The sequence below is a fragment of the Amblyomma americanum genome, chromosome 2, assembly GCF_052857255.1.
Source record: "Amblyomma americanum isolate KBUSLIRL-KWMA chromosome 2, ASM5285725v1, whole genome shotgun sequence".
Classification (NCBI taxonomy): domain Eukaryota; kingdom Metazoa; phylum Arthropoda; class Arachnida; order Ixodida; family Ixodidae; genus Amblyomma; species Amblyomma americanum.
In genome coordinates, this window is record NC_135498.1 from 32,280,074 (window position 1) to 32,289,249 (window position 9,176).

A 9,176-nucleotide genomic window follows, 5' to 3' on the forward strand; every position below is an offset into this window, starting at 1 on the left:
TGCCTCTCAAATGGAGATTCTCACTTTTACCACAAATCATGCGCCTAAAGAAATGCTGTTCCGCGGGCATTTCTGCAAAGAATGCAGTAAAAGTGGACTCAGGGAATAAAAGTTTTCGTCGATTGTTTTGCTCTCGACTTTCATACGTAGCTCGATTTGTGAAAAATGACAGCGCTCTTCTTAATGGGGCTCTGAAACGCCTTCCGAGGAGAGCACATTAACTTACTTAAAAACTGCACTGTGTTGCCATGAAAACCAGAGCCAAATAATACTCTTCTACACGCAACAGACGACCCGCAATCACGCGTCAAAGTTGGCGAGCCCTTTCCGGCGACTTTTTCATGCTCGCACCCTCCTCCGTCCCCCGCATCTGCGTAGACAAGGTGAGAGGTGGCCATTGGTTAGATTTTTTCAGACGTCAGGCAGCTACCGTGGCCGCGGCCAATAAGCCGCTTAGCTCCAGCGGGTCGGGAAGCTCCGCTCCCAGAGGGGGGTCGGCGAAGGAGCGCCTACCTTCCAGCGTGCAAATACTGACGAGAGGAGAGGGAAATGCGCGAAGACGCTGAAATTCAAATTTTAACTACAGATACTTCAGCTTCTACAAAGCGCATTTAAAAAATCCTTGCTGGACACTATTCGTGAAGCGGCGTGCTTCAATATCCCAGACATGCCACAACTTTATTAGAGCCCCCTTCACAGCCCCTTTAAGGAGTGCCACGAAAGGAAGTGGCTTGGGGCTATATATATATATATATATACTTTTCTTGTTTCCAGAAAGACAGTTTCCTTTGACGCGAAAAGCACAAAAGGCGTGGGAAATCGTGCATTGTTAAAGATGTTTTAAAGAAATGATAAGCTGTTTAAACACTTTCTTCAAAACAGAACTCCTGATCCATTGAGCTCGTTTAAAAGTTTCAACAATTACATCATTAAAGAGTTCCGAGCAAACAAAATTAATTCATATGTAAGCCCTTGCAGCTCAACAGAAAAACGGTCGTAATCAATAAAAAAGCTAAAATTAGCGTTTTTCTCTATCCCTCAATAAATTAAAAGCCTCATAAAGATGTCATAAAATTAAAAGAAAAAGGTTTAGCAAATCCTTTTAGTAGCTTATTTCTCTCCATCAGCTCTGCAGCGACTAGTAATAATCATTTAACCTCCGATACAGGTACCATTTATCACACTGTTATTTTTTGTTTTTCAATTCAGTCTCCCAAAATGAAGAGGGAACTTCGTTCACGTCCTTAAACGGCAGAAAATCTCTCGATCCATCTCGCATTCAGATCGAGCGCGTTAAATATGTTCTAGATGTAATTGCGTTTGCTTGTGTACGTTTTCAATATTTTTATCTTAGTAAGAACGTTCCCTCTCAGTACGCAGTCCGCCAAAGCTGTAGTGGTACATAAAAAAGGTGAACTAAACGATATATCTATCTATCGGCCAGTCTTCTATATGTGTTTTGAAAAACTACTTCTTTAACGTCTAGCATCTTTCACTGACCGTTACAGTGACAACTTTTAGCTCAGAAACTATACTAACTCTTGACACTTCAAGCTGCACTGGTTAACATCGAGAGCAAACATATGTTATAAGGAATTTTTCTCGATTTTAGCAAAGAATTTTATTTCAATAACCACCAAATATTGCTACAGAAAGTTAACTACGGCATTCGCAGAAAGGCTTTGTCATTAACAGCATCGCGTTTCCAGCATCGAACACAAATTTTTTGACAATAGTGGACACTAATTTATAATGGGAACAACAGGTGTTCCCCAAGCTAGTATTCTTGGCCTGTTCCTTTATGTAACGACATTTTGCGCATAGGTTAAACCTAAGAAACAAATACTACATGCCGACGATATTGCAATGGTCTTTTCTGGAAGCAAAGGTTCGGATTTAGGTAATCGTGCAAACCACGCCTTCTCAAAAATTAGCTACTGGGCTGGTAATAACTCATTAAAATCAAATACTAATAAGACTAAAGCACTTATCTTTCACACACGTCAGGCGAATGTTGAACTTTCTCTTCTATTGTTTAACAGCAATGTCCTTGAAGTTGTACTGTGTTTTGAAAACTTTAGAAGTTTACATCTCTGAAAATATGTCACTGGACAGCCCCATTGAACACCTGTCCAGTAATTTATCTAGCATCATTGGTTTTATGCGCCGATATTGCCCACCTTTCCCCACATCCGTTACTACACTCCTTTCTAATTCCTCGTTCCTGTCTTTGTTAATTATGGCATTCTAATATGGGTTACGGCAACTGCAGAAAATGTGCACTAAGTGCTTGTCCTGCAAAAACGTGCCACAGTAATTATAAATAAAGAACGATACCAATATGATAAAGCGAATTCATTCACAATGCTATATATTTCTCGTCTAGAGTCAATTTGTTTTTTTTTTTCAGAGTATGTAATTGTTACAGGTTGTACAAAATAAAAACATCCGGCCCCTGGCTGAACTATAGCCGGTGTTGGTTGGTGGGTTTCGGAGCCGTACTCTGACGGAACCATGGTCAGGACGACCCTTGCTCCGACCACCGCCACCACCAGGACAGGATTGCCGACAAGTTAAAGGAGTTGGGTGATTGGAGGAAGGTTACGAGAGGGTTTATTTACATATTTGCAGAGTTCAGAGATCAAAAGTGAGCTTCTCTCCGAAGAGAGGATCTTAAGGTAGGATCATAATGGAGGATGCAAAAGGAGGATCCCAAGATGAAGCATGATTCAATGCACTCGCGGTCCAGTTTTATACAGTTCTTCGTCCCTAGATTCCCCAGGTTGAGGACGCCCTCGCCAGGGTGGGAGTGGCCTCAAACTTGCATCCTCGCGCACACAAACGGACACCTCCGAACACATGGACACGCCCCTGGCATAAGAGAGGGGGATGCGGCCGGGACCCCGCCGGACTGATAGGTGACGTCAGCTGGTCCGCCAACTCTCCCACGGTCGGCGAACCCTGTTCTTCCTTCGAAGAAGCCGAGGCGGAAAGCCGGAGTGCCCCGCCGGGAGATAATCCAAAGTGGTTGTGCCATTAGCGGAGCCGGCGAAGGTATCGGACGACGACCGCCAGCCCGCCGCCGTATCCCCACGCTGATAGTCCTCTACCGGGACCGAGGCCGCATTAGTTCCCCCAACTTAGTCACGACCATTGGTGATTATCAGCCCCTCGATCACTGCGGCGGCCTCTCCGCTCCGCCCGGAGTCCACCCGGGCGACACTCTTCGGGACACTCGGGTCGGGAACGTAGGAGCGATCCTTATCGCGTGGCTCGGGACCATCCCGAAGAAGCTTAGCGTTGGCTTCAAGCAGGCGAGAGTTGCTGTCTGCGTTGCTAATGATGAGACCCGCTGGCGCCGATCTAAGCATCGGGTAATAAAAAAAACTTAGTTTCTGCAGATGCCATCCAGAATAAGTACTGGAAAGTTACTAAATGTCATGCCAAGTAAGGAAAACAGATGCTAAATTTCACTGCGCCCAGAACCATAGATCACCCCTTACAAAACGACATCGACGTTACCAGAATATCTGTGTTTTTAGATAAGCATGTTTTTCTTTCTTTGCATTTGAGTTTCTGACTATTTCTTATGTTTAGTTTTCTTCTGTGTCTGCAAACACGGTGTAGAAGAGTTTTATGATTTTTTTCTGATGTTTTTTGTCGCGTCTACCTTATGCGTGAGTGTAGTTTCCAAAGCTTTGCCATCGTTCATTATCTTTTGTTTGTATTTATATTGATGCATATACTTGTATTGTGCAATACAATATCGTGCTATCACTGCTGTGAACATCGGCACTGGCTCCAGTCAAGACTTTTTGGTTTTTTTGCGGTGCAACTAACATCACCTGATGTTGAACAAAGATGAAAATAAATGTATACATGTGATGATTCCCTGTTGTTATCGCTTGTTTTTCTTTCGTCGTTTTTTTTTCATTGCGCTACACAGTTTACGGACATAAACTTCTATTTACGTTTTTTGTTTCTGGTATGATCACTTACTTTCCACTCTATAACTTCTTTTACGATGATATCGTATTTCACGTTCGCCCGCCCCTTGTGAGTTAATTACTTAGGAATAAACAAATAAGCCATGATAAAATATAAGTCACTTTGGAGCACATAGGAATACTGCATATAGTACTGAAAATTTCAACACAGGTAACTCTTTCACGGGGCATAATGTCAAAAATGTTTCTGTTTGTTTGATTCTGGTCAAAACCGGCAGTGTCCGGCTATGACCGCGGCCGAAGATACGACGAGATTAATCTGGAATGTTTGTAGCCGAGCGCAACAACTGGTTAGACGGTAGAAATTATCGTAGATGCTTTTCGCATTCTATCTCTAAATTTTTTCGACCGCTTAAAATTGAGTGCGGCCCCGAGCGGCGAGTGTATGCGGTTTTTCGATAAACTCAGAGCACGTTTTTTGCTGTCAGCGGCGTCGAATTGTTCAATTTTTTTTTGTGAGCGCGATATAGCCTCACAGCTTTGTAATGTTTTTTTTCTCATGCTCAAAGCATCGTGCTGGCGCTTTTAAACACGAATAAGCATTACAAAGATTTGTGGCAATATCCGCGGAAGGAACAAAAATCGACGCTTTGTGAAGTAAACAACTAAAAATGTATTGACAATGATGATAACGTGCAGCGAAATTGAGTACAATTGACATCTCGCAGCAAATATTGTGCGTAGCAACATCTGCAATGCGATTTTACTGGTGCCATTGAACACTGAGCAAACAGATATCATTCTGACGGACTCGTTGATTAGGAAGGCACGAAACTTAGTGAGGGAAAAAAGATATGTGGCACTTTATTAATTTGCGAATTTTTTCCTTTTTTGTCCTCGTTGCCAGGTTTTTGTCAATCCGGCAGCTAGGAGTCTCAGGTCTAGGCAAGAGTTTCCCTTTCTAATTTTCAGTGTAGCTAGTAGAATGTGGAAGTACAAAAATTGCCAGAATATATTTTTTTTCTTTGCTAAAGAACTCAAGGTTTCCGGTGAGCATATTTTCGTGACCACATCCGGAACGTGAGCACGTGGCTCGGATTTGTGTCGGCACGTGGGTTGTAGGCCTATTGGCGTAGAGGTTGAAAGTTCCCGGTAGGATGAGTAACCTGAACGCGTGTTAACCACACGGCAAACTATAGTGGAACTAAGAACACCGTTGTAATATCGATATTTTGGGGCGATCTTTTGTCAGGGACGGACCACGTGATTGTTTTTATAGACGCAGAATGTTTCGCGCAAAGAAAGTAAAATAATGCACACAGGTTCAGACCAGGAGTGCAAACACTGGCTCAAGTTAGCGAAGAGATAACCTGAAAGCGAAAAGGAGGCGCAAGCAGGGAATTTCGCAGGGAGTTACTAGAATTGAAGGAGATGGTAGGTAGCAATTTGATGCCGCTTGTAAAGAGGTTGGAAAGGCGCTGCAGGAGAAAAGGGAGAGGACAAAGTTAGTGAAAAATAAGTTGCAAGTGCCAGTGCAAGGGATGGGTGGCAGAGTTCAGGCATTTTGTTTCAAGCTTGCCAAGGCTTCTTACTGCACGCCCGATTCGCAAAGATGGGCAAGATTTAATGTACGGGCAGAGCCGCCACTCGACGACAGCCACTCGCCTTAATAGACACCATAGATGTGGCGCTGCCTTGAAACGGACGTTTCAAGGTCACGCCCAAAAACGTGTTTTACTACAAAAGGAAGTGATGGTCAAATGTTTAGGGGAATCTCCTGAATAGAAGATTTGTGATAAGGGAGTAATTACTCATTGACATCCACCCGAGCGCAGCCATACGGCTACAAATGAAAGCTATACAGCTTTCTCAGAAACTTCGTAGTTAAAGAAAAATTCGTCCTGGTCCGCGGTTCGAACCCGGGGCCCCTGCTTCACCGGAGCAGTCACTCTACCAACTGAGCTAACCGGGACGGCAAGCGTATGGTAGGGCGAGAGCGAATTGATCAATAACTCGAAGTGGGAGCAGTGTTGGTCAAATGTTTAGAGGAATCCCCTCGTAATTCCCTAGTAATCGCCTAGTAATCCCTTAGGAATCCCCTAGGAATCCCCTAATGAGTATTACTTCCTTATCACAAGTCTACTCCACCTTGGGGGACGCCGAGGCTTTTTCGTAAGCAAGAAAGGAGGCCATCATTAACCGGGATTTGGGACAAGCGCTTCTAGTTCCCTTGGCTGTCACCACGTGGCGCATCCCTTTGAACATTGAAAAATAGCGCGATGACATCATCCGTGACATAAGAAAGACAGAGGATGACCCAGTGGCTGGCGACCAGAATGTGATAGGCCGCTAGGCTTAGCTGCACTGACTGGGCGCTGTCCCGAGTACCTGGAAATATGTAAGACTTATCTATGACCATGTATAAGAAAGAAAGCAAGCATTTAAACTTCGCTTAATTCGTGGTTTGGCATGTATGAAGTCATGAAATGTGTGTAACTCCAAATAAAATCTGTTGCGAGTTTGAGTTTCTTGTTCCCTTGTCGTCCGTGTTTTCTTTATTTTTTGGCGCAGTTCCTTTATTAAGGACTTTCTGGGTGGTGTGAACTACACATTGAAATCACAAAAGGCGTATTTTCGTCATTTCGCAAGAAGTGCGATGCGTTCAAGACGACAGCGGCCGTTACAGGTGTTCCATTCGAGAAAGCGCTCTGGGGGTGTCGACCTCATTTTCGGCAAATAACGTGACTATTAAGAACACGTGACGCTCGAAACCAACTGCGTTGCATTTTCTGACGGTCGTGGTAACAGTTGTCATGCTCAAGGGTGCATCATGCGCATTCTGTTTATGTTGTCGGCTGAGAACATTTGAATGCTGTATGCGCCACATGATAAACTAAGACCATTATCATGTATCAGCGTACATACCATACTCAGCTGACCGAACACTCCGAGATCACTGGAGTGCAGCAGGCGACAATGGCTCTGAAAAGAGGACCTTTGTTCTCATTTGGAAACGTTGCATTCTTTTCTACTCAAGGCCATTGAACCCGGTCTAATGTACTGTCTCCGCGGTAGGCAGAAGTGCCAAAAAAAAAAAACTTTAAATATTCCATGAGTGTGGAACACTGACGTTGCCCTTAAGTCCGTTACCCTTAAGGACCAGCGGTTATATTGCCTTCGCATTACATGCCCTGCCCGAGCCCATTTCGTCCTCTCGATTTCGACTAGGATATCATTAACTCACGCTTGTACCTGGCTCACTCGGCACTCTTCTTGTCTGTTAACGTTCCGCGCATAACGGCCTTAGTTGCCTATGTGCCACAACACCCAATACAACAACTCGACGTTGTACCAATATTTTTGTATTCCATATAGCATGCTGCGTTGCCGCAATTTAAGTTTCACCCTTTTCGTTAGCCTCCACGCTTCTCCACCATACGTGGGTCCTCCTCGCTCGCACTTATTCTTATTCTTCTAATTATCATCTGCGATCACTAGATGATCGAAGTAGATGTGTTAACGCGATAGCGTTAAGGAACCCGTGTCGCAGAAAAGCCGGCGTCGTCGTGGGCGTCGTTGACCGTGAGCGAAAATTCGACGAAAAATCCCCAGGGAAACAATCTAGGTGGTAGACGAGCCACCTGGGTCACGTGGTCTAATGACGCCATCACAACCTGTTAAACGGATTGTGAGCAAACTGCGTACCGTGGCAGGTGGCAGTTGAACTAATGATTGGTCGCACGAACACCACCGCTCCGTTCACTAGAGCAAAGTCTTGACACCGCATGCGAGCGAAAGTTATGCAAGATTTACTTGTCATCTTTTCTCTCTGGACTTATGATGCTGCTTCCATTGAACTCTCAACAAATTGCTGTGCGCCATTGTGCTGTGTGCATCGGTGCTATGCTCCACAAGATGTTCGGTGACTGGAGCAAGAGACAAGGCCGCAGAACTTGTGCAACAGACAGGAACATCCGGCAAATAAAGCGATATAATTGTATATTGCGCATTGTTTCAAACTTGCCACAATGACAAAGCTCAGGGTCGAAATACCAACTATCGGAATACCAAGCGAATCAGGGTCCTTATTGGATAGAGAAATTGTCGGCTGACAGACAGGCGAAAGCTCAGACCTCCAACTTGGGAAATTAAAAATATCATTGAGATTAAATACAAAAAGATCTATTATTTTCAATTTTATCTATTATCTGAAGGTATCATTCGATTTACGGCTGACAAAAGTACGATATTCACACACCTTTAACCTTTTTTTTTCTTTTTCAATTCACTCATGTGGCGGATCAATAGATATACCTCTCGGCTGTTGAGCCCAAGGTCGCAGGATCAAATCCGGGTTCCAGCGGCCGCATTTCGATGACATGGAATGTAAAATACGTCCGTGTGCTGTGCTAGGTCAGTGCATCTTAAAGAGCTCCAAAAGATAGAAACTACTGCAGGACCATACACTACGGCGGCCCTAATATCACAGACAGCATCAGGACGTGAAGCCTTCCCTACTTGCCTTTACTTGTAAATAATCGAGCCATTTTTTTTTTTAGTGCGTGTAAAGAAAGGTCATTCTTAATTTTTTTTCTGTCTTCTTGTACTAATTTGTACGTGAAACAAACTGTCTTGCGCGGCTCTCGGCAACGTTTAATACTTCTGAGCAGCCGGTTCTTATTCAAGATAGCGATCACTCTTAAAGACATATATTTGTGTGGGCAGAGAAAAAAGAAAGAAAAAAGATGTTGCCCAGCCCGCACTGCCTAAGGCGCCACGGGTTTAGAGTGCAAAATTTTCTCTGCAAGGTGCCTGCTTTTGAGGAAGCTAACAGACGAATTTGGCTATGTGTAGGGCTTTGCTCGTACGTCGCCAGTTAAAACCAAGGGTTACGCTTACACCAAGCTTCAAAAGCCACGCTTCTTCCAAAAAAATAAATAAAATATACAGACTACTTTAGCCGAGCACGGATCCAAAATCAAGCCCGAGGAGGCCCGGGCCCAAAATCAAGCTCAACTCCCCCGGCCCCCTTCCGCCCCCCCCCCCCCCCCCCCCACCCTTCGGAAAAAAACGCCCCATCTACGTGATCGGCCCTGACCAGATCATTTGATAGTGCCTTTGATTAGGAGGACAAGGCAGTTATCTGAACAAGAGGTCAGGTGAGGCGTCAGTTGCAGAACCCGCGCAAGTGATAAGTGGTCACGACCTGATGTAACTTTGCTCGTATCA